At 33.1% G+C, this 27,650-nt stretch overlaps 1 protein-coding gene and 1 long non-coding RNA gene across 6 annotated transcripts in view; one reads left to right on the top strand and one right to left on the bottom strand.

The window, feature by feature from the left end:
• The window catches only part of LOC141454146 (extracellular sulfatase SULF-1 homolog), a 138,629-nt gene that overhangs the window by 84,857 nt on the left and 26,122 nt on the right, over positions 1–27,650 (bottom strand). The gene's annotated exons all lie outside the window — the stretch shown is intronic.
• LOC141454304 (uncharacterized) lies at positions 7,669–15,254 on the top strand. 4 transcript variants are annotated; one of them, XR_012458613.1, is made up of 4 exons: positions 7,669–10,123; positions 10,562–11,217; positions 12,166–12,364; positions 14,458–15,254. It is a non-coding gene; the product is annotated as an uncharacterized lncRNA (long non-coding RNA). The 4 variants fall into 4 exon arrangements; XR_012458615.1 differs by having other exon boundaries at positions 12,186–12,364; XR_012458616.1 differs by having other exon boundaries at positions 10,562–10,752.

Genomic DNA, 27,650 nt, shown 5'->3' on the forward strand with positions numbered 1-27,650 from the left:
ACAATACATTATAGAAGTTTTAATCTATTCTAAAAGTATTAGAATACAAAAGACGGAATTTGTAAGATTTCTGTCATTCAACATAAAACGAACCAAATTTCAAGGAAGAAATTTTTAACTGATAATTTAACTTTTATAAAGTGAAGATTGTTGGCATCGATTTTAATTTGAACAGTTTTCCAGCTAGACTTCCTTCCGAGTGATAATGTTTATCGTTCTCACTTGGAGCAGCAACTGCCATCAACAAAGACTTCGTAAGAGATCTGTCGTATTAGCTCACTGAATAAATCCAATTTAGAGGACTTCCTTCAAAGACAATTTAAACTGGCCTTGAAAATAGATTTGAAAAGAAGGCTTACACGTAGAGGCACCCTGAACTGAAAACCTACATATCACCTTTCCTACCAAAACAGCAGCAGGCGTTGCAGACCGGGAATGTCCAATCTGCTACCAATCGAGAGAGTCTGTGTTGTTAAATCTCTTCTGAAAACAAACAGGTCTCAAATTGATACAAAAAGACCAGAGGAAGAGCAAGCAAGATACCCAAAAAGGTAAGTTTATATTGTACAGAACTAAAGAAGTAAAAATTCCGCTTTACTGTTTACGAAGCATGGAGTCCATAAAAAAGTTAACTGTCACTGAATTCTTAGCTATTTCTTTTACCATATTACACTCAAAGTGCACCAATCTGGTAAATCTATGTTTTAAACTACACAAAAAAAGAAGTGCTTTCAAGTGGAGCTTTGAATCTAGCTTTAATGAGAGTAATTTGTATCCGAGACTTTGGCAAAGGAAGTGAAAATCTTTGTTCTGGACCAGAACCAGTTCCGAGATAAGATTATTAATTAAAAGATTATTATGTGATGCATATAAATGGCCGTTAACAAGCGTGTATCTTTCAAGAATTATTTCATTAAATTAAAATGAATTCAATTTTTAAAATGTAACTTTTACAGCCTGAATCCCTTATATACGTTCAAAAGAATATCCTATCTTTAGTGAAAAATAATAATAATAAAAAACACTCAATACTAACATTAATCTTCATTGCAAAATTTAGATTAAAATTAATCTAATGGCTATTGTATATTCTGATCAATTATAGCTGAGATTTACGAGAAACGATTGCGTGCTGTGTAGAGATAAGTTACTTTGAAATACGCACTGATAACAGTTGCTATATTTAGGTTAAAGTGATAAAAATTAATGCCTCCTAAAGATCAGGTGGGATATAATGAGTTTTTGTCAAAAGATTATCACCAAAATTAGCTACATTGAAAGGAAAAGTTACTATCAAGTTATCGCTATACTTAATGTGGTACTTGCACTGAGGAAAATCTGCCCTCCTGAGGAAAATATGCTTTTAAAATTTCCTTTCTGCGAAAACCTTTTCGCCAACTCTGCTGAATACGGGTTTCTTTTTGTTTATTGCAAAATAGTGATCTTTACGAAGCTCCTAGAGAAAAACTAAGGACTAGCAGCTGGATTCGAACCCATGATCTCCGCGTTGGAATCCAGTAATCTGAGCTAATCCTTCCCTATCAGTAAGAGTTCTTGATTTTTCAAACACTTCCATCTTTCCTTGTTAAAGTCTTTCTTAAAGTTTCTATAAAAAGCTTGTTTGAAGGTTTCATTTTTTGGATTCCTAATTAAACTGGGTTTCTTCACTGACAAATAGGGCAGAGATTATTGCTTAGAGTGTAAGAACATATTGCATGGACAATATTATAATGTACGTTGGACTTAAATTAGTTAAGGTGAACTAATACTGATCAGTCTGTCAAATTTCACTTATGAGTTAGGTACAATATTTTTAGTAACGAGAATACAACTTCGTTTATCTTCATCACAAATTATGAATGATCTAGAATGAGAAATATATTTATTTATTTATGTGTATTGTATAAGAATGAACGTTACAATACAGAGTCGCAATCAACAATGAGCAATGGTTAATTACAAAGTAAGCAAAAAAAAGCAATAACTTAAAATAACAAAAATTTCTTTTATAATAATACTTAAATGAACTTTTAACTGTAAGAAAGAAAAAAAAAATGCTAAGGAACCCTAGAACGTGGTACAGAAATGCCTAAACTTTAAAATTAAATCTAAATATTTGTATAATTTATGTAATTTCTCCAAATTGCAATTGGCTGCTATAAATTCATTTAAAATAAAATCACTATCCAAAGAGTTAAAACACAATTTTCTAATTTCTAAATATGATTGACATTTACACATTATGTGAAAGATATCCTCTTTGTCAGTATTACAAACTTTACAAACAGACTGGCCATCAAATTTAACTGTAGTTTTCCCAACACTAATTTTAAAATAATATTTATTGGCTAATCTCACCTGAGATAACAGTTTAATATATTTGAAAGGAACGTTAAGGTGTAAATAAGGCTGGCATAACTGTTCATTAGGTAATAATTGTTTTATATAACTATTGTATGTTGAGTTTTCTGCTCTATTGCAGTCCAAACTGAATAAAAAAGTTTTATGTCTATCTAAAATTGAGGAACAATCAGTTTTACTATGGATAATTAAATTTTGAGGATCAGGAATAAATTTTTCAATTATAGAATGAGAAATATATTTAGATTAGAAATTTGAAGGATGTAAATAGTAAATGATTTTTATTGTCCTTGGAAAGTATTTGTGATATTGTACAAAAAAATAATAAATACCATAAAGTGAGGTAATAAATTCAAATTTGAAATAACAAAAAACATGGAGGCACCATAAAGAAATATGTTATAAAGTTGAAATTATGTTAGTAATTTATGGTGATTATGACGTTACAGAATAGAATTCGCTGTCATAGCACTATATTAACATAATTACTATTGCTGCTGTAGTGGTATGCAGATATAAAAGGTATTAATATCTTCCACCCACATCTTAATTTTAATTACATCCTAGATCGTTAAAAATTTGCAATCTACGTAAAAATAAAAGATATCTGCCAGCCATTATATCGTTATTCTCATAAAAGATTGAAAACACAGATAATATGAGCTATCTAGTAATTCTTGATGTTATCTGACGAAACAGAACAGAATTCTGGGAAAGTAAGCTCAAAGTATATATAGCTTGAGTTAAACACGTTTAGGTTTTTAAAATTTTGAACAATTTTTAACAATATTAATAGAAGTTTAAGGGAAGCTACGCAGTTGGCGTAATGGATTCCCAGATGGAGGTGAAATAGGCCTAAAATGTTGGTACGATCTGTTTGCAGTGGGAAAAAAGAATTTAATTCAATATTCTATAATCAACCACAATCTACAGGGAGTAATCTTTAAATCTATTATCTCCAAAATTGTTGAAGCGTTTTGTAGAAGAAAAAATTAGTTTTGAAGAATATTGTAATAAATAATAGAATACAAAAGTTCATAACCAAATATTGCAAAATATGTAAGAGTTCAGAAAGAAGACACTCAGATTACTCAATTTGAACTTAAAATTCTATAAATGAAAAACAAAATATTCCATATTGAATAGCTTTTATAAGAAAACATGTAAGGTGTTCATTTCAACTGAACAGCCCACATTTGGGACCAAACTGAAGGCATTCCATTGTACAATGCTGCATTGTTGATTTAGAACACAGAAAAAGGAAACGGCCGAGCTATTTTAGATTGCAACTGTAATGTTACTACGTTTAACAACCTGTAAACAAAAAATAAAAGTGGGTCGTTTAAATTTTAAAAGATTATCTAGCAAATTGTTAAAAATGGGCGGATTTAAAAAATGATTCTTTACCATTGGATCTTTCAATAGAAAAGAAAACCAGTATATTTATATGAAAGGCATTAAGTTAGCTTGAATAATTTACCATTGTGTTCATTGTGTGCGCATGAAAGGGGTGTACGTTATTTAGGTGGTTCACTCACAATGTTGTCCACATTGCATATATATTGCATTTGTACAGGAGCAACTGCGAAACAATGGAGAACAGGGCGAAAGGGATAAATCCCCTCCGCCGTCAATGGGTGCAAACTATACTGTTGTACGGATGGAAATAATCATGTAACTATGTAGATCTATGTAAATCGATGTTACTCACAATCCTATGTAAACGATGTTATATCTAATGCAGGGATTTCTAAAAACTGACAGTGAATGAATCTGTCTGTCAGTTAGTAAAGAAGATTAACTGCACCATCATATGTACTGTATATACTCCATGTACGTATTTTGAGAAGCATTAAGAAGAACATGTAAAATACCTTACGGTATTCCATCTTGTCTTCTGCTCCAACTTGTCCAGATTAAGAACTAGTCATATCGTAAATAATATATTATTGTTACATTAAATGGGTGATTGTACAAAATATTCATCTTCAACAATCCCACGCTGCTCTACAAGCAAAGATTCGCAGTTGGAAGTGGAAGATCAGATCCACTTAAAGTTCTTGCAATCGTTTTATGAGAACAAATTCTTTCTACGGCAGGTATCAGTAACTCAGAGGTACATCATCGTCAAAGGGCGGAAGAAAGGGGTCATACTGGGAAAATGCATCACAGCCAGGACAATTGGATGAATTTAAATTGAAGCAGATCTTGTAATAGATATTCTCAGCATCAGACTAAGCAATAATAAATCAAACTATTGTAAACAAAATTAATTATTAAAGAGAAAGAAAAAAACTATTTCTGTAAAACTACAAAACACAACATTCCAATGAAGAAAAACAGATTTGATATGAAACGTAGAAAAAGTATTATATCACTGTTTTAATGCAATATGTTAGATTATAAATTTTTGTATTTTTTTAATTGTAAAGTCAACGATCACCAATAGATAGAAATTATTATAATGAAAATTACAGGTGACTTTTATTATTTGAACAGGTATTTTTAATTAACAAGAATCAATAAACTGATTGAATATTAATTAAAAACAAGTCAATAAATAAATAGAAAATGCAGTTTCTAAAAGAGAATTAAAAAAAGTATAAGTAATGCACATTAGATCATCTGATTTATAGATAAATCAGAAAGAGGTGGTTTATGCAAATAATTAATTGACATTATTATTAATAGATACATTGGAGTGGCTCTAATTTATTTCAAAAATACTTTATACCTATGTGTTATATACAGTATAAGCAGGTATATAGTATCTGAGTAGATGTAATTTTAGTTTTTATATATAATTCCTTCTCTTTTATTTTTAACAATATTTATTTCCAAACCAAATTAGTTGAAAATCAAATAAAACGATTAAAATATTATCTTCACTGATCAAAACGTGTTTCGAAATCCACAATAAATTTACTTAAATTCATCGTGCTCTTCGATTTCTTGATTTTTACACTTGCAGCGAAGAGTTTTGGAATTGATTGATATGCATCCATTTAAGGCTGCATATCTTAGAAAGTTAAAAAGAAAATGCATTTTGAGAAAATCGTGGAAACTGATTCTTAAACCACGAAATCTTAAGATCTGCTGATTTTTCGGATTTTGAAAAAAATATCCACTACTCGTAATACTCTTTTTCAAAATGTAGGCCACAGAAACGAAATTCATTAGCATGGTACTTTAGTCGAACATCTAAAATTGATTAATAGGCAATTGATTCGACATATTTATGAAATGTAATTAAAAAAAAAGAAGTTTAGTCGTTTTAAGCAATCTTTGAAGCTAAACGTCAAGAAAACTAAAAAATGATTATTAAAATCGATCTTTAACCCCTTAATGCACAGTATTTTTGAAAAAAGCCGCTATATTTTATACGATTAAGTAAGTGTTATAGCTTGCAATCCCATGTAAATGATAAATATCAATAAAACGATTGTTTTTCTTTGCTTTCACATTATTTTCAATTCTCGATTATATTCGAGTGTGAAAAATTATAGCAGCATAAAAGTACAACGCCGCTCGAATTATCTCGAGTGTGCACAGTTTGGCCAATTTAGCGCGCTCGAGTTAACTCGAGCGTGCACGTTAAGGGGTTAATTGATGAATTTTGATCGAAACTTGGAAGGAAGGAAGTTTCCTGATATTTGGTAGAAAGAGAGTGAATTTCCAAATATATTTTCATCTACAAAATTTGAAATAATTGTTAATTACATCTTTTTTAGTATATTAAGGGAAAGAAATTCTGGAAATGTTCCTAGGTGTTGGTATTGTTAATATCATACAAAGTGGCAGATGTATTCCATTTGAAGGGTCATGATAGTTACATTGTCTAGGTCGCAGTGACGTAAGTAATACAATAGGTTTTAACAGTAGGGCCAAGGAGATGTATGCACATGCACATGTATGTATCCCGTATGAAACGATGTGGCGGACATTGACATCAATATAAAAAGTTGAGGCAACCCGCTTCTAAACATATGCTCGCACACAACCAACTGCTTCATTAAATTTTATTAATATTTTTTTCATTATAATTTAATTAATTTTATAATTTAGCAGGGCGGGGCTCCCCTTATATATGTATCCCATTAAATTATATATTTATATGAACGTATCGTAATAAAAATGAATACCTAAATGTCTCATTGAAATAAATAAATAAAATACAGGAAATATATTTATTTCTTCCCCCCCCCTTTATTTGATATAATTAATTTATTTTTAGAAGAACCGTTTGTAGTGTGCCGACAGAATTCACAAATAAAACGAAACACCATTTATCTCGTGAACTCTACTCAATCTATTGGAGAAGTGTCCATTTTTATTTATTAATTTTTTTCTAATAATTAATTCAAAAAGCTGGAGACAATTGCAGTACGTCTCAATTAAAAAAAAAAAAACAAAAATCAGAGCTCATCTGTGTGTAACAAGAAATATCAGCTGCTATTCCAGTTTTTGCCTTTATTTTTTATGCACGGCTTTAATAACCAAAATGGCGCATATTGTACACCCACATTTTAAACTGTATTGAGAGTTATGAATTCTCTTTATCGTTCTAACTTTGATTTTGTTATAAAGAAATGTATATTTTTTCAACTTTTTGTGTACTTCACAAATACATGTGCCAATGTGCACATGTATTATATTTTAAAGAATTAAACGTTAGAACCCTTCATTTTTAGTTCAATTTATTGAATACAACCGAATTAGTGTGCAAGAAATTCCTCAGGTTCCAATTAGTTCCCTCTATCCATCCAGGTTCAACTGCACACATCTAGCGCTAATGCTAGGACATTCATGCATTGCGTTCTAATTAAATAAAAAGATCAGGATCACGTGATAGCTGATGACGTATTAAAATAAACGACTTTCTTTTTTTTTGAATAAATATATATCGATGACCTCTACCATTAAGTTATAACTACGGTTTAAAGGAACTGTCACTAATAAATGGGTTGTTACGACAATAAGCAGGCTGAGAGCGAACCACGCGGTGTGCGGATCGTATCTTCATAGGATCAACAAAAGGTCCTCTCCTCTCTGCGTAGATTGCAATGAGGAGGAGGATTTCAAACATATAATAATGATACGTCCACGTTATGGAGTAGAAAGGAAACGAATGTTTGACGACATATACAGGTATTTAGATGCACCATTTACCGCTACAAAGACATAATATTCTCCACCAACATCTATGTGCTTAAGTCTATAGCAGAGCTAGCAATGAAATATGAATGTATTTAAAAGTTATAGCCGATTAGAATGAATGCAAGAAAATGATTTGAGAAGGATTACGTGATTTTAATTTCGGTTAAGGGGTTATAGGCAGTCCGAAATTTGAAAAAATCGATTTTATTTTTATTTTTTAATATTAAAGTATCTCAGGAATGTTGTCCTAAAATTTCAGGTCGATCCGAGCAAAATTGTAAGAGTGAAAGTGTTTACAAGCCCCTACCTTCGCTGAGCATAGAGCTCAACTTGCTAAGAGGGAGGCAAGAATCCTACGCAGACAGCAGATATCGGAAAACTTGGACATTTTGGAAGACATGGAGGACTTATTTTATGGGCCTGGAATCGATGACACTGTGTAAGTTGAAAAAAAGATTATCCAGGTTTTATTCGCAAACCTATAACTGCTGAAAACTTTAAACGCGTTTTTCTCAAAACTACGTTTTCAAAGTCGGTGGACACGATATCTCAAAATCTACTGCACCGATCTTTTTGAAATTTTACGTATTTCTTTTGCACATATTAAAATCGTACTTGGACGAAGGATTTTTTTTTCCAATGAATAGAACTTGTTTTACAAACATAAAATGGTCAATTTTTTTTAGTGAAAATCGTGAATGAAACTTTAAAGTTGTCCCAAAAATTAAAAATTCAATTTTTTTTTTAAATCCTTCGGTCAAGTACGAGATAAAGTCATCTACTAACGAAATCTTTTCGAAATTTTGATTTCAGATGACCCAGTCTCAAGATATCATGTCCACGAGAGGGTTGCATTTTTTTGACGTGTTGCATTAAAATATTCGCCATTAGTACAATTATTATTAATTTGTAACGAAAAAATTACAATAAGTTCTTTAAACATGGACTGATATGACGCAAAAGTTCCCGAATAAAAAAGTAAACACATTTTTCCCCCAAAAAAATTTGAAAAAATGACTTTTTTGGCGGCTCTGACTGCCTATAACCCCTTAAGCTATAAGGATGGCAGGAGTATAGAGTACTGATCCATCCATTAGTTGCAGTATATGTAAATAGTTGTATATAGTAGAGGGATGAATGTGTGAAGCAAATGTATTTATAAGTAAGAATGGAGATTGAGTGATATTCTAGTGATAAGCACCTACACGATGCTGGCAGTACGGCGAAAGCCAATGCCAAAAAATAAAAATAAAAAGTTAGAACTAGATAATTTTGTAGAAAAGAAAATAAGGTCAGAACCTTAAGAACGGCAGTTGAAAAAAAAATACCGAGAAAGTATATTAAAACAAAGTTCCATTCCTTTATATAGTTTGAGAGCAGCTAAAAGTGATAGACCAAATGAAACATGAGATATCTGGCGCTTCAAACAAGCGAGACAACAACATTTTATGCAAGGTAATGCACATTTCTCACTCTAAGATCAATGGACAAAATTAGAAGTCAGTAAAGAAGCCGAGCCCCAGAGCAGTTTGTTCCGCCACTAATGTTGAAGAGTAAAAAAAGATGAAGAAGTGCACTTTCGAAGAAATCATTTAGTTAAACTGTTGAGGCATTTCCGGTGCAGTTAATTTCTTTTTTAAAATGACTGCAACAAGTTGTACGGTGCCGAGGGCCTAATGCACAAGAAAGGAGGTGTTCTATAGTAAGAGTTCAAGTTATTGCAATTCGATTCATTTTTGCACGCTTTCATAGTTTAAAAATGTCATTTGTTTAAAGTGAATTTACACAAAAGTTATTGTTAAATTTTGACTATATAAGATTGCAATAGAAATTCGTCATAATAAACCAAATTGAAAAAATAATCCACGGCGTTTAAATATGGCCACTGTAAAAGCAAAAGAGTTGCCTAAGTTACGGCAATGTAACTGATAAAAATTATTTCATTAAATCAAACGATGCATCTTCACTTGGTAAGAGTTTTGTGGGGAAAAATAACAGACTTCGAAACCAACGTTGCGAAATATCGTTCTTTACTCTCCAATAAAGTATACCAAAACAATTAACGAAACACACCTTATGCTTGAATGACCAAAATTTGGTTTGTACCTTAAAAGGATAATCATGTTTAGTGTCTTATTTATTTTTATTTTTTGACTCCAACAGTCGATTCTTTATTTCTTACTATTTCAATAAAATTTATCTTATTAGATTTTTTTTTAAAAAAAGGTAAAAAAGTGGTCGATGTATTTCTATTTTATGTGAAAAATTGTTTTACAATTTTATCTAGTCAAATTAATGTTTGTACCTCAGTGTTTCATAACATCATATAACACATTAAATATAAATAAAGTTACTTAAATAATTGACATATCGATTAAGAAAATCAATTCTAAACACATTATTCTATGGTTTATTATGCTTATCAGCTGTCTCTATTAAAAAGTCTGATTACAAAATCAGTTGGAATTTTTTCAAGTTTCATTATCAAACACTGAATTTTGAAATGATATTGAGTGAACCCCTTAATTTATCTGATACTCTCGTTAAAGGATGTATTCCATTCAAGTTTAGATGTTTTACAATTCGTGCCTTCACCAGAATATAAGTACGTATTATTTAAACTGAAAGGTTAATCTGAGGTTTTAATTCTGGAGCGAACCTCATACGATTGGGAGCAGTTTATTTATTATTAAATTATTTATTGAATTACTTGTACAAAGAAGGTAATTAGTTTTAATTTTTAAATAATTCTCTCTTCGCAAGAGATAATTTTTACAATCTAAGAGTTTGTTAAAAGTGGCAATATTATCATTAACCAGTAATAAACGCGTTTTTTATAGATACAAATGATGTTTCTTCCTAATCAAGCTTTCGTTCGTCTTGAAATTGGCAGACCTCAAAAAAAAAAAAAAAAAAAAAAGAGTTCAGAAAATCCCCAGAAATGATGAAAAATTCCCCACTTTGTTTCCCAGCTTTGAGGAAACTTTGTTTCCTCAGATTACCTTACAGCAGATGCCTAATGTTTGTTTTAAATCTATTACAGCTTCCTAAAAAAAATCTATCACCAGACCGGCCAATCAGGATGTCGAATATTTTCCAATTGAAAGCTATTCTGAGTTCTTATAAATGCCGAGTAAGACTTATTTTCTCTGTGAGAAATGTGATAACTGGACTTCTTCCATTGGGGTTATTCAAGCGACCTAAGGTTGAGGATTGATTAGAGAATATTTAAAGGTGATTGGAGATTGATTTGAAGTTCCTACGTTAATGGCCATTTATAAGTATGATAAAGAGGGAAGAGGACTTCAATATGTTTACAGAGCAAGGAGTTCCCTTTTTCTCCATCTCTTCTTTCATGTTCTTGTTATTGATCCTTGAAGCAGCTAAGAGAAAAAACAGCAAGTATTTCTCTTCCATTACACAGATAATAAGGAAGATGTTTAAAGGTAGGTTAAAATGAAGAGAAAAGAAAGTAAATACGAAAGAATGGCTCAGTCCGAGAAAGAACATACACCGGTCATAGTCGCAGTGGAAGGACTTGAGAACAGTAACAAGAGAGGAATGTTGAGGATGTGAGGTGTGCGACACGGTGACAGGTAAATGTCCTCGGATCAGACGGCAATTCATTAATCAGGAAGGACACAGCTGTAAAGAACAATTCGAGAATTTGGAAAACAGAACTTCTGATTGTGACTCAATGTTTGTAATGATCCAATCAAAATATAGTTTTACAGTTAGCTCAGAATTGAATAGCAATAAATTAGTCATTTTTTGAATAATTAAGACAAAATAAAACGTAATTACGATATAATTGCTTACAATTGGCTGCAACCTATGGCTTGCTAACTATCTAATTATCATTAATTTCATCTTATGTAAATTTGTTTTTGTTTACTTGTAATTATTGATTCAACTTTTATTTATTCTTATTCACTTGTTATCTTACAGTTTGTGTTTTTAAAATACACACTTCTGAAGAGTAGGACTACGTAGTTATGTATTCAAATTAGATACATGAATGTTTAATTTATTGCCTGTTTTCAATCGTCGCCTGTTTTTTATTTCCTTAATTTGCTTATCTCCATGATTAGGAGCACTATTTACAACTTTCTGATTGTATTTTGAATGTTTTGATGTTAAAGGGGGGGGATATAAAATCTAATTTTAATTTTGAAATTTAATTGAAATTATTTTAGGATTACCTGATTAAGTTTTATTTGCCAATCAGAGGAGAAATATTATTCTATCATCAGTGTTCGACTCGGTACAGACCAACACTTTATCGTGGAGCATCAAGAGGCTGTTTGAAAAGCTCATGAGAGTCTGATGACCGCGTCTTGTTTACAGATTATTACCATTAGGATCAATAACAGCTACGGTTACTAGAGTTCCTCTCTAAATCCAGTCGGTCTCCGCTTAGTGACTCTTCTTGGACAAAATTTCCACTCAGTTGTAGACTACCAGAATAAGAATCTCTAGAGGAAGCACGCCTGAACACAAATTCTGGATCTCCATGTGTCAGTTTTGTGCTCTATCGCCAATCTAATCCCTGCTACTAAGAGAATTTAGAACAATTACCAAGATTTTTTTAGTTTAATCCCGTGAAATAGTAAATAACTAGTAAAGTTTTCTTTTCATCCTTTTCAGAGTTCTTTACATTGTTCCAGAGCAAAGGCAGTGGTAGTTATACCAAATTGAAGTTAAAAAACTAGCCTTAAAGGCTCAAAGGGCAAGAATTCTTGCAAGAGGGCCTAGATTTCTGAACTTCGGTTACGCCTATGGTTTTCAAAGAGGCTTTCTTGAAATTACTTTGAAGCATCAATCTCATTGAACTCTTTAATTAATTGTAAGTACTAAAAACTAACAGTTTTACAGATAAGTTAAATAGTATGTCTACCCATAGATCACAAAAACAAATCAACCATCAGAAATCGAAGACTCTATCATTGATATTTCTGATAATTTAAATCATAAATCATACAAGACTACAAGGTACTTTAAAAAGAATGTCCACTTAAAATTAAGAGGATAAGTAGGATGTTTTTTTTTAATAGCAACAGATCTATCATAAACTTATATTTTATCAACAATACCAGCGACGACTTTGTCTCATGTTATTCTTGTCAAGTTCTGTACTTGATTTAAATGCGGCCCTCTTAAGTATTATAAATTTCTGATTTTACTATCTTGCCCCTTACTTTAAGTGCCCCTTCTCTTTTAAAGTTTGTTATGTTTTTTTCACATTGTTAACAAATCTGTAAGAGCTATCTCTTAGATTGATCTAAAGAAAAAGTCTGTGCTTGTTAAGAATTGTTAATGAACGGAAATTATAATCAAAGGAAACAGTAAATTTCTCTAGCTTTTAAACTGCATAAAAGTACACTTTATTTCGACTGTTTATCTAGTGATCCACTAGTAAGTGTTGCATCACTCACAGATAAACATTCCACCTCCTTATCCTCATTTATTTTCCTCGTCAGGAAACGCCAACCTCGGGACCACCTACTGGCTAATAGGATGAGAAAATCAACCTACTATCTTCTTGTACTAATTCTTTTCCAAGAACCTGTTGTTCTGCTCGGATAAATAGATGTGATGGGAATTTCCCAGACACTTTTGTGCAACTATGTGATAATAGCAACCATTGTTAGTAATCAGAGCTGAAAATTGGGCAATTTAAACGTTTGACTACAAGTTTTGGTGTTATGAAGTCCAGTATTCATTAATACAATGGAGATTAGGTACTTTTCAGCTCTAAAAAGCTCTAGCTAAACCCATCTGGGACTTTGGAAGCAGAAGATGTTCTGGGATGATCTTGCTCAAAGTAGGATAGAAAGTATCTTTGGTTTTATCCATTGTAGTACGCTTTAACGTTTCGGTCTTCTATCCATCATGCTATCCATCCATCATTAAGTTTCCAAGTCAACGTCCAACCATCACCGGTTTCAAAGTCCAAACCCAAATCAGAGATAAATAATGAACGCGTGCTTCGACGGATAATATCGAAAGATATTATTCACCCAACCAGATTTTCAACATGCTAGAAATTAGTTGCTATTTAGAACATAACACGTCTTCTCTTAATTTATAATGCACATTCTTTAAACTGATGATGTTGTATTATTTGATTTATGCTTTAAATTGTTTCAAATATAGATGATATGGTCGATATCTCCGAATCCGATAATCGATATTGTAAGTCAGGAATTGTTGGGGTAAACACACCATTAATACACCTTATAAACTGTAAAGAGGCAGTTTAGTAACGAATTACGAGAATATGAGGGTGCAAGAACAATGGTAATGTGGAGGACGCTGGAGTCGGCGTTTGAATAACTGAGGGCACTGCCAAGCCACGAACAGTGTAGAATGAGTACTTCAGCTATGTTCTGGTTAGCAGCATACTGGCTGGTGAACTCCGCTGAGTGGTTTTCAGCTCAGTATATCACGTTAGAAAGCCGGAAAAAGCCAGTAACTATTTCCGGAAGTTGTGGTTGACTCAGGAGGAGTGTTAATTGTAGAATTAGGTTTGGGTCCACTTTTAGCGGATGTGTGGAATTTTAAATCCAGGGTTGTTCTGTATAACATGCTTATATTTTTAGTACAAATGTAACTTCGTTAATGTTTGATGTTCAATATTAAACTGGGCATTCAATTTCTAAGATCTTGTTTATTTCTTGTGTTTGTAGTTTAGATTTCGGGTAGTTACTTACCCAAAAATTTAATTGAAAATTGCATCGGATTAAATAAACCCTTAATAGCAGTTCTTACCAATTTTAATACAAGGATTTTCTGTAATTATTACTGTTATTAATAACATTAGGCATTAAATTATTATTGGTTATATCCTTTATATTTCATAATATAATCTAAACAAATTGCGACTGCTTAACATTCATTCAGGCAAACTTACGCTCTGTTTTTTTTTTTTTTTTAAAGTAATTAGAAGAGTTTCATGAGATTGACGTCCCGAAGTAATTCCAAGAATATCTCTTTGAAGAAAAAAGCCATGTGAAAGAGATGGACTAACTACACTTATTCTGTAATCTGGGACCTCCAGGTCTGTGAACCTTTCCAGATTACAGTTTGTTTTTTTTAACTTCAATTTGATATAATTCTCTCTCTACCTATCTCACATTTCTTTCTTGGAAAAATCTAAAGAACCGTAAAGGTACCAGAAAATATGGAACAGAGTCAATAACCACAGGAATAAATCAAAGGAACTTATAGTTGATCTGAATTCTCTAGTAACAGGAAAGGGATTAGATCAACGACAGAGCACTGAGCACGCAGTGGTCCTGGAGTTGTATTCAGGCTTGCTGTCTCAAGATATTCCTGTACTAGTTGCCTCTACAGCTAATTGGAAGAAGTTTTTTGAGAAACTCCGAGCGCAATATCAGTAAATAGGTACTGATATTCTTAAAATATTGCATTGAGAACGGCAGACTGATTAGAGAACTTTGAAGTGTTCTAGCCAATAACAAGTTTCTATCGTAATTTGAAGAATACCTTCTAATTGAATTTATTATCGTGAAATTGAGCATAATACTTGTTTTTATGATGGGTGCGAAATTTCTTGTAGAGAAAAAGAACTTCTACGCTTAGCATGGAAAAGCAAAGCAGAATCAAAGGCATCTTTGGTTCAAAGTGTGGGATAGTACTCACATTTTGAGTCAGTACAAGCAAAAAATGATCACCTTAAAATTTGTATAGAAAAAATTCAATAAACTTTTTTTAATAAATGTATTTTTTTTTTTTAATGCAAAGATATTGTCCAAATTCAATCGCCAACTAAATCTTATTAAGTCAATTAGCATATAAAATTACATGTCATTCCCGTTGATGGACATACTCTACAAGAGAAAAAACATCCAACCTTGAACTCTAAATGAAAATAAAATTAAAAAAGTACAGACAACATAATAATGATAATCAACTTTTTTTAATAATAATGTCCAGAGAAGGTGAACAGACTACAAAGTTACGGTCGATCATACTTTATCGTAATATGTACGTATTACATATATGATCGAAGTAGTGTAAGTAATATAACCTAGAATATGTAAATTTGTTGCTAGAGATTTTAATTTTATGTTTTTTGTGGTAAACAGTAGAGAGGAGAATTGTGAGTGAGTAGTTATTACAAAGTTGGTCGGCTCTTCTTCGTTCTTTTCCAGTCGTCGGAAGTTTTCTTAACTTGGATGAATTTGGCCCTGGGGCTTGGTTGCCTCCGCTTTTCGGCGCTCATTTTATTATCAAAACTATTTCTGCAACATTGAAAAGAACAATTTTGTATTTATTATGCTTTGATTGTATATAATGGTTTTCAAAACAGTAAACTTCATATCACCCAGTAAAACAAAAACAAAAAATATGTTCATAAAGTACGCCATATACGTCAAAGGCCACCATTAAGGAGTTAGAAAGTGACTTTTTGGATAGCCGACGTCAGGCATCAAGAAATTCGCGCGACCAGCGACGCCTGAGATGTCTTGGCGGATTGAAGGCGAAAGTGGGGAAGTAAGTGGATTTAAATGAGAGAATTAATTTGGTGTAGAATTACAGGATGCGGGATTTGGTTAAGGCGGACAATGGATGGAATTTTTAAGTCCTTGCAGTAAAAGAAATGCCTATTTTTTCAGGCGGGCTTTACGCCCAATCTATCAATTATCGTGGACAGAGGCGACTAGCAAACATACTTTATTATAAATAATTTTTTCTAACAAATAAAAAGTAGTCATAAGCAAAATTCGAACTGGGGATCTCCCACTTTCGAAGCTACGCTCTTGACCACTAGACAGACCAACACCCGCCCCTAAGGGAGAGACGTAAAAGGAAGCATGGACTAAGTTAAGTAGGATTTTGGAATTTAAGGATTGATTCCGATAGAGATTTGTGCGTTTGTCCGACCCGTATAGATTCGTGCGTCCATATTATAGCTGTAGTTTGTTGAACAAAATAAGTTTAAAGCTGTTTCTCTAATTGTTTATTTAATATTCCTGGTCTGCGAATCGATTTAGTTCGTTTGAGTCGATTAAAATAATTTTTCAAGGTGAAGAGATCAAGGACTTTGATTGTCGCAGTGATATATTTGAAAAGTGTGGCGTGAAGGGCGCATGCTTTGATCTAATATTTCAGATGACGGAGTAAATTTTATAATGAACTGTAACGAATTGCGTACAGGCAGTTTTCTCATCGCTTTTGAACTTGGGGCCAATTTCGGCCTTTCATGGTCATTCAGTCGATTTAACCTAACCTAGGCTAAGGGTGGCTCTGTAGTCCTGTTTCAGAGCTAGCAGCGTGTTATCTTTCTACGTACATCCAAATTGAATCCCAAAATAATTAAGAAATTTGTTCACTTGAAATGTAAAAGAGCAGGATATTAAAATAACTAAGAGGTAGATTTTTTCCTATTTAATTCATACAAAATGTTTGTATTTACCTCACCAGTTTGTATTACCCCACTGGCCCCAATACTAAGTAACTGGATGCTACTGTGAGCTGAGTTTATGATATTACATAAATTTCTCATGAAATTTTCAACCCCAAAGACAGTTCCAGTGACATGCGCATCACAGACGGACGATATTCATACATATTCACCAAAGACGAGTGATGCTGTTTGGACCACACGTGCACTCCCACAACGCATTCCTCTTTCTCCGCCTCACAACCCCCAAACACACCATGATAATCTATTAATGCGTAGTAAGTAAATTGCATACGCCAGCTGTGACTACCACTAATTCGTTTATTTCCCCATACATTTATCTGCACATTGTTATACCGAATATCAAGAATTATAAAGTTTATTTCATCTTATTTATTACCAATTCCTCCGAGTGGGCAGATCCCCCGTGGTTGCCACAACCCCAACGAGAGAAATGTGATTGCTACAGTAAACTGCTGTAAGAAGAGGTAGTAATATAGTTCTTCTGTGGCAAGACATTAAATAAAATTTTCTCAACATTTATTCTCGTTTCTAGTGTCAGCGTTCAGAAATATGAAATCTGATTCGCCTACAATAAACTTTCTTGGAAAAAATAAATATTACAGACGTAGTTGCCTCTAGTTTGGATATGCAAAGAAACGGAAATCTTTGGTCCCATTTTTTTTTAAATGGAAGAAAGACGCGATTAAGAAAGGTTTACAATGCGGCACTCATCTTGCAAGTTCCTACCAAGCGTATTTCCTTAAGAATCTGAGAATGAAATTGGATATTTCCTTCTTCAACGTACAGTTAAAAGTACCCAAGCTTCTAAACCTTCTTTGCTGGTAAACCTTACCGGAAGAAGGATATGTCAAACTTTTCTTTCTTCCTCACAATATACACAGTAGCCACCATATTGAAGTTCAAACCTGCTAAGACTTCGCCGTGCAAAGTTCTACCTGTTCTCTTTCTTTTTGGTTTGTACTTTTTGAGCTTCTTGTTGGAGAGACGAGTCAATTGGTTCCTCAAAAATGGTCTCAAAAAGTGCCTTGATCATCTAATTATTACGACGTTAAGAATTTTACCTTGCCCTGTGACCCCAAAAATTCCAAACATGGTGAAAATATTAGTTTTAAGCATAACAATGTTTCTTTTTTTCAAATATACAATTTTGAATTGGTTACTTTATAAAATAAGACCGAAGTTGACGAACTACGCCAAAGACTACACCGTCTCAGCCTTAAACTCATGTGCAGTACTCCTCTCTTGTGAAATGAAACTTATTCTTCGGAAGTGATAGAAAAAGCAAGACGCCTCTAAAGCATTTTGAATCAGTAACCTAACCATCATTGTCAGTCTTTCCAATCAGAAAGATTGTTTGTCAATTCTTTTAAACATGAGAATATAAAGTTTTAAGAATTACAATCAGGTAGGAATTGAAAATTAGCCCTTATTAATTTATTATAATATTTTTGAGAGCGTCATGACTTTAACTAAAAATAGACATTCACAGACATTTTAATGGGAGCTTCAATCGTCTGTGGGAAAAAGTGAATAAGGGAAAGAAAAACTCTTTTCTGTAAAGAAAACTTGCACTTCTTTCCAAAAAATAGTTTTCTATTTTTATTTTAGGAGGTTTAATGACATTCTCAGAACAAAACTGAACCTAGGAAGCAGGACAGAATTTTCCAAAACCAGAGTGATGAAGGATAAATGCTTGGATATTGCGTTCCAAATTCAGCTGGACACTTCAAATTTATGTTCCTAAGGAAAACCAAAAACAAAAAAGAAGTTTTATCATAAAAAATGTTATAAAGCTACTCAAAGAAATGATAGGCATCATCACTGTAGAAAGAAGAAAGAAGAATATAAGCACAAAGATGGTAGAGATAATCATAATTGAAATGTGGAAAAACATTTCTGCCGAAGAATGTATAAGAAATGACATGCTTATAAATTTAAATAAACGGAGCCTGAGGGAGAGGTTGCCATGATGTGATATCATAGTTGATGTGGTATGCGCATAATTCAAGTGCATGTCGAGAGGGGCACGGCTCTTTAACTTTATGTCTGTTACTGCGTACGTTACAGTGAGAAATATATGCTGTTAAATCGTGCTGTTATTGTTGCAGATATATTACGTATGAAATAAAAAGTGAAAACACTTAAGTTAGTTGCAATGTAATGTTGAGCTGTTGAAAAACAAACGAGACAACACACTAACACTCAAGCTGTTCTGCGCAGAACAAAAAAATAAAAAATAGAAGTAAAAGAACTATAAAGAAGACCATGTAGGCAGCGGATGTTGTTTTGTTTCTACAGTGCTACCAACTGTAGCACCCACTCTTGAGTATTCTCTTATTATTAATCCAATTAATAGAGACATATTAAACACAAAACGGCCGCCTAGCATCTTCCATTATTCTTTTTTATCTTGGCACCCACATACACACTGAACGTGTGACGGGGTAACAACTTCATTCAGATAAATTATGGTTTTTAATCAATTCAGTTTTTTATTTAATCTTAGGGTAAATTTTGAACTCAAGTAGCAATAACTAACCTATTTATCAAGCTGACATTGCCTGCTACAACATGTTTATTGCCTTCTTTTCTGTGCTCTTTTTTTTTACGTCGATCTCCCACATAAATAGAAGGTTTAGAACTCGCTGAAATAGTTGAAATGAAAATAATGTTATTTGAAACGACCCAGGGTGTGTTTCCAACCTTATTCCGGTACTCGAGAGTTATAGAGGAGTAAATTGCAATTAGAGCTGAAGACTAAATCTCCGATTTCATTGAAAGCCCACTTAATATCATTTATAAGTGACAAAAGAGATACGGACGCCTACAGACCAGGTTTTCCGCTTTAAAGTTGTTTGCCAATTGTGGGCAGTTATTGTTCGAATATAAAGTTCACAAATCTCCGAAGAAGATCTATATTTATCTAGAAAATGAATACTTTTAAAAGACCTAAATCATTATCCATATATCACAGATCTTATCCGTTGTCACGCGTTTTTTTTTTTGTATCCTGAGTTGGTTTTGGACTTACATCCATCATTAGAGGCTGATTTATCAACTTAGAGTGGAAAATTTGACTTGAACTACATTCCCACGTCATGCATACACACAATACACTGCGAACCTCATTACATTTTCAACATCATCCATTTGTTAATGGTCAAATAGTATCTCCATTGCAAATAAAATGGTCAAATAGTGTCCCCATTGCAAATCAACCACCTCACATTTTGAACATTATCCATTTGTTAATGGTCAAATAGTACATCCATTGCAAATCATCCGTAAAGCAAGTATACTTCATTCTAATCAATATAAAGAAACATAACAAAATCATCAATTAAGCCATTTCCGTGACTGCACAAAGAAATGATGTACTGGAGACGAGGTTTCTATCTGTTGGCGACCTTAATAGTCTTGCTACTCCTAACGCCACGTTTTTGCGTTCTTAATAGCAAAGATAACAGCTAAATATAGAATAAATATGGTTCTTAAAATAAAGCCGGAGCCACAGTTCGACAAAATGTAGTAGTCTAACTATTCGGCAATGTCTCTCAAATCTCCACAACCTCACAGATTTGTCGGTAGACGTTACAGATAATTTCTGTGAGGTTAGCTTAAATGTAAAGTCTACAATAAGCAAAATTCTAACATTAGAAGAACCAATCGCTAGAATATTGGTTCTGCGTCAGAAGAAATTTCGGCATGTACGATTCAGAACTTTAAGCAATGTCTCCAACTTTCTTTCCGATTTAAGCTTTAGAAATTAGATGACATCAAAACTGCATTTATGACTATATGTTTTATTGTTAATGACTTTTCTCTACAGTGAATCAATAAAATTATGCTTATTAACATGTTTTATTTTGTGCTACCCTGTACAAGTTAAATGTTCCATTTATTGTACAATTTTGTTTATCTAAATAGACATTTTAGCTTTCCTAAATTTGAAGAAAAGTTTGCTAGAATTATGAGATAATTACTGTAGGAACAAAGGTTGATCATGTTGCTTCATAGTTTCGCACTTCCAAAGAAGAAAGGCTTCAGGTGAGTATCCGGTAAAAGCTTCCGGGAGAGTAGCGTAAAAAAGGTTTACATCCGGAAGCATCTACCTATTTCCTGTTTGGTAAAGTGCAGTGAGAAAAATTAAAAAAAAAAGAGAGAAAATTTTCACACCATTTCCTGGAATGGCCTACTCAAAATATTTATTAAACCAAACAAATATCACGACACAAACCAAAATGAACACCTTCCTAAACACAAGTAATAAACACTTTTATGGCCTACTTTTATGACATGTCTTCATTTTTGAAGGAAATATTACCCATTTAAGGTAATAAAAATGGGGGCTAAAGGAGGAGAATAACCCACCATAAACATTTCATTCAAAGAAAATACTTGGAAAAACCAATATACGAGTATCCTAGAAGAGTGTGTGTAGTATGTGGAGGCAGGTTGTAGCCGACAGTGTATATATTGGCACTTCTCCAGTAACTCTAAAGAGACCGTGTGTACTCCTTATAACGGGGCAGGGCGTCGAACTTGACACTTATTGTGTGTTACTAAGACACTTTCCAATAGCACCAGAAAACTTACTTTCTGCATGAAATGACCAGTTGTCCCGTCTATTTGCTTCACTTTCATCCTTTAGTTTCTTTCTTTCTCTCTACCAATGCCTTCTTCAACGGCTGTTCTTCTCTTGTTGGAGAGTTTCTTTTTAAATATATTGTACACACTGGGCTCACATCAGCTGTCAGGTCCAACTGCTACAACCAAACCTTTCATTAAATCCTTATTATTAAAAAGATTAACCTTATTAAAAAAGATTCTGTGGGTAAAGCGCTTATATTTTTGTAGTTCTTTCAGTATTTTAGTCAAACTTGGCTTCAACTTCCGAATTATAAATGTAAAACTGTACTTACTCTGAAATGTACCAAATCCGAGCACTGCCGAGCACAAATTAAGTTATAAGACGTTGGGAGTTCAGTTGGAAAAATCTCAAAAGAGAGTAGAATCTGTTCCGTGAAAATGCAACTGTGGAATTTTCTTTAAAATTGCTACAAAATTCTGCAGCAAATGGAAAATTAAAATTAACCACGACAAGACAAACGCTATACTTTTCACCAAACGCAGACCCACTTTTAATCGACAAATCAGATGTAATAACATTCTCGTTCCGTGGACCTACCCACGTGAAGTACTTAGGGCTAACTTTAGACAACAAACTGACTTTCACTAAACCACGTTCAGGACAAAGTAAACGCAGGCAAACTGGCTATACGACTATTATTTCCTCTTCTCCCACGTGACTCCAAAATGACTGTGACTAACAAACTACTCCTTTACAAAGTAGTCATTAGGCCGATGTTGCTCTACGCCTGCTCCGCCTGTAGCCTGAATTGTAGTAGCAACATCAAGCAACTAATAGATAACAAAACTAATTTCTCAGACTCGCAACAGACTCTACACGACGCACTAGAATTGATTCACTCCACGAGACTGCGCCCATTATCCCTGTACACTCCTATATCCAAAAATTGTCTGCTTAAACTCCTTTCGATCCTAGACTGCCATCCCAATCCACTCTGCCACGACATAGCCTCCTACAGATCCTTCTACAACATACAGACACAGAAGACTAAAACATATCCTACTCTAACTTTCTACACTAGCTGCAGGTTTTTCATCCTTTTTCCCTGCATTGAAATCCTCCTCACCTAACTCTTCTATTTGTTACTCAGTTAATAAGGTTGAAATGTATTATACATTTATACTTCTTTAATATTTATTCTATGTATGTATCTATTATAATAAATATTTATTCTTCTTCTTCTTCTCTTTAGAATTGGTTTTCCAATAATCCATTTGATCCTTCTATAGAGTAGTGGACCTGAAATCGCATTTTAGAGGAATGCATCCCCCATACCTCTCTCCCAAAAGTGCCTAAATTGAATTTTCTAATCTAAATTTAACGTTGAACGCGAGAATAAGATTTCTATCAAAATCTGTTAACGATTTCCGTTTAAATTTCTAATTAAATGGTATTAAAAACCGAAACTTTTTATATGAAACAATTTTCCCCAGGAATTTGATTGAAGAGCATTTCTGCAGCAATCCAATGCAAAGAGAGTGAAAGGTGAAACAACATGTGTTTTATGGAAGGTTAATATATAAATCAGCTGTTTTGTTAAGGTCAGCTGTTATAATAATAGATATAGAGTTACATAGTTACATTTTAATGCCGTTCAATAACACAAGAAGAAGGTCGCAAAGGAGGAATATTATATACGCTGATATAGTTCACATTCCTTAACAGAGTAAAAATAACTCCAACGAAGCTGCAATTATTATTTCTGTTTTAATTGCGCATAAATCTAAAAATTAACTCATTGTATCTTCAACGAGTTGAGGCTTGACGTCATCTAATTGAGAACATAAAAACATTTAACTTATTGCCCTCTTATAAATCCATCTATTTCCATTGATTATCGTTTGACTTATTCATGAATGATGCATTCTAGTTTTTCCCCACTTTTTTTTATTTTATTTGAATGAGGTTCTATTAGTCGACAGTTTTCAATTAATTATAAGAGCATTTCTATTTAAATTCTTATAAATAGCCAAGTTGAAGCCAATCATATCAATCAATTGATAACATTAATGGTTAAACGCTGAGCTGGGAGGATACAACATCAAGTTTATAACAGCAGCTGTAATTTTGCGCTTATATACAAGTTGTCGGTGTGCTGTAGAATCAATCGACTCCAATTTAACTTCAAGAGACGAAGGAGTAAAAGAGGCAGCACTCAGAGACAGCCTCAAGGCAAACCTGATCTCTTCTTTCTCAGAAGAATCTTATAAGCAACCTGAAACCTAAATCGACCAATGAACTTATTCATTTTCTTTACTCTCAATTTTTTTTCAACATATTTAATAAGTTGGTAACTTTATAGTTTCCAAAACCGTGAATTACACTGAAATGACCCTTTAAAGAGGAGCATATCCTTGGCTATAACTACTCTGAAAATGCAGTAAAGTGCACTCTAGAGAAAAACATTTGCATTTCCTCCAAAATATATCCGTTGTTGATCTCAATCGATGTAATAGTTTAGGAACTTTAAATAAAAATCGCAGATGCGATTTGAAAAATCTCTTGGAAAAGTGAACAATTGTTTCAGAGATTACTAAATTCTGGTTAGAAAATTCTGGCCGCTTATTTTCTTATTAGTTGCATGGAAGTAACCAAAGGAAATATAAAGAGTTTTTAAAGGAGAGAAAATCCAAAAGTGGAAATGACTTTGAACCTTTTATCTGTATTGTATATAATTATAAAGCAAAATTTTTATTTAAAATAAATTTGTCACTGTCAAAAAAGGAAAACGAAAATTATCTAAATTGTTTTATGAGCCTCTTCAAGAAAGTGGATTATCAGATTTATTTAAAGATGTAATCTTGAGATTAACTTGGCTAATTTTAGAATTAAGCAAACATATTTTTGGTGTTATACAATGTTAACGTGTAGAAGCTAACTTGAAGCGGTGATATTTCTGAAGCGGAGCTCTAGCTTCGTTATCTATTTCACCTCACAGATGGGTATATGCAACTGTGTAGAAGTGCAAGCATGAAAATACCCCATCGATTTACACGTACATGGAAATTTTGTCAGAGAACAATGATTAGAGTGTTGGGCAGTACTTGTTACACTTTCTTCAATGTAGCCTGTCTTTGTACAAATTCTAGGTTTTAAAGAAAAAATTATTACGTAATCTGCGTCAAGTGGGATTTGCTCAAAATTTTCTTAAAATTATCAGCAACAAATTAAGGAAGAAATCAGGCCAATGGAAAAAAAAGGGAAAACTCCAGTTAGCTATTAATTATCAAGAAAAATGGATTTCAATTTCCTAAGTTGGATATAATTGAAAATAATAGTCGTGAATGTATTTAGTTGACTAAAAGATTCAACAAATTAGTTACAATGTTCTTTAGCGGAACAATAAGAACACTAGTAGTAATTAGAAGTCCATTACATAAATCCATTCATGGAAATGTACATCAGTCTGTTGATAAACTTGAAATGGAATATGTGGGAAGACACAGGAAACAGGTGGCTGTTTAGCATTAATGTCTTTCGAAGAAAAGGGAAATTAAAAGGAAAAAATAAGTAACGTGCTCTTTATATATGTTTAAACTAATGCATAGTGTAAATATTAACGTTTTATTGCATCACAAACTACATTTGTAAGTATTAGACATGGAAGAGTGTACTTTGTACAAGTGACTTTCTAATTAAGTCCATTACACAAGCATCACAACTTCGCAAGTTTTTTGTTTTTCTGTTGAAGATAATCTAGTCCATTAATAAAAATCCGATGTAAGTACAATTCCCATGGTCTTAACTGTTACATTTCCTTCAAACACGGAATTCTTACGAAATATTTACTTCATACATACAGCCAACAAACGAGCCAAAACAGTTGAAGTCGAATTCTCATCATTCAATTGTTTAATCAACTTCTGGTAAGTGATAAAAGTACGAAACCGATCAGGATAAAATCAATCGATTGCCAATACAGTTGGTAAATTACTTATTCTATATTTTTCCTATATTTTTCAACTCCTTAAGTTTAAATCCTCCATCCATTCCCGTAACACTAGATCTCGCTCATCTGATCTTTATATTCCCTCTCACCGTACCTCATCCTTTGACAAGTCCTTCCTCATACGTGCTACCTCTCTATGGAACTCCTTGCCTTCATCTGTCCGCCATGCTCCTACCCTATCCATCTTTAAATCCCGTCTATTCAGTTATCTCCTTTCTATTCAGCTTCCTCCGAAATTCTAATTGTTTTAATTTATTTCCTTAATTTCTGCTGTTTTATTACTTTATTTTTACTTTCATTTTCACTTATTATATTTTCACTTTTGTAAATATTTATTTATTTATTTAATTTCTCTATAATCACAGGCCAAACTATTAAGGCCTCTATTTGTACCTGTATTTATTCTTAGGGGACAATTGTCCCAGAATAATAAATTTCTTTTCTATTTCTATTTAACTGAGATGGCACTGGAAGCAATTTTGAGCCACTCTAGTGACCAAATTTCATCACTTGGGGAATTTTGGTGGCTTTAAAATTATAATATTAATTGTTATACTAATAAACGGCTTTGAAAACTGTATTTTCAAGATTTCCTTTTATTGGACTAATATGTTAATAATGCACGTATTAATTTGATAATTTTGTATAAAAGCACAGGGAATCAAATTCACTTTCGCTTTATTTCCAACAGCCACTTTAGAAGAGAAGCGAATCCCAAGCCATTCCAAAGAAATGGTCAAAACATAACTTTCCTCAGAAATATAAGGAAGAGGAAAGATTATTTGGCGCTAAGGAGTGGTTTTCCTTTATCGATGATTGGATGGCACATGAGTAACTGTGTCGAGAACGGAGAATTCCAGACATTGGTAATAAAACACGGCAGGCTTGGAAGGGCGTTTGTATAGAGTTCTAGGCTAAGAGGGCATCCGGTATTTACGGCGGAGATATTTCCTCTTCATGACGCCTTCCCAGTTTCTCCAAAGGTGGCACATTTCATTAGGAAGTTTGGAGCGTTCGAAACAGCCATACATACCTCCAACACTGCACGCTAGGTAACGCTTGGAAATCGGAAAGCCGGCAGTTTGGGATAATCACTCTCTGGTGTCTGAAATCCTTCCTCAATGTCTGGAAAATTGTATCCTACTTGAACAGGCTCTCTAGGAAAGTCGCAGGAAGGGAAGACTGAAACAACCTCACAATGAAGTCTAAATAGCCCTTCCATCTTAAGAGAAAGGGCAGGTAACTTCTAAGGCTTTCTGGGAAATTCCCTTCCAAACCTACGTTAGTCAGGAAGACTAGTTACTCTAGGGAGGCAACTGGTGACCCTGTTTTCTATTGTACATCCCTTGAATCGTTGAAATTCACCAGTACACTGAGCGTTTAAATTTGTAGCTAATTATCTACATAAATCTGATTTCAGAGTTATCTTTTATTTTAGATCAATATTTTGGTGTTAAACAAAAAATAAATACTAAACAGAAACAAAATAAATAGCAATAAATACGTATATTTACTGTTTATCAATGCACAAACCGTTTTTGGCTAGCTTTCTCGCGAACCAATTATTTCTATAACAAAATCCATCAGTCCGAATATTTGGGAACAGAATTAGCTGTCCGGGAGTATCAGAAATAGATACTTTGTGTAAACCAACAAGCAGCTACAACTTCTGCAATGTTGTTGTTTAATGTCCAGGCGGTACAAAAAATAAAACAGACAACGCATTTTCAATGGTTACTATTTAATTTTCCCTTTAGAATTGGTAAATTCCTAAATCTTCACATACAAACACCTTAGAAAGTTGATAGCTGTAATCCAACAAATCAGCTGTTATATTTATCACAAAATAATCGCTAAATAAACAAGCGAAACAAAATAGGTATTTTTTTGAAACAAAATTATTTATATCACACTATTTGTTCTTAAAACAAAAAAACTTATCCTCGTTAATTGTTTAACGACCTGCACGTGAATTGTAAACTGTGCCAAAAATTTAATTTTCAACTATATATAACTCATTCTTCTTTTCACTTGAGAAAGGAAATGTTACGATGAATTTAAATTTAGGGAACAAGAAC

Source organism: Rhodnius prolixus, unplaced genomic scaffold, assembly GCF_049639745.1.
Source record: "Rhodnius prolixus isolate KJV_2025 unplaced genomic scaffold, Rpr scaffold_1, whole genome shotgun sequence".
Classification (NCBI taxonomy): Eukaryota; Metazoa; Arthropoda; class Insecta; order Hemiptera; family Reduviidae; genus Rhodnius; species Rhodnius prolixus.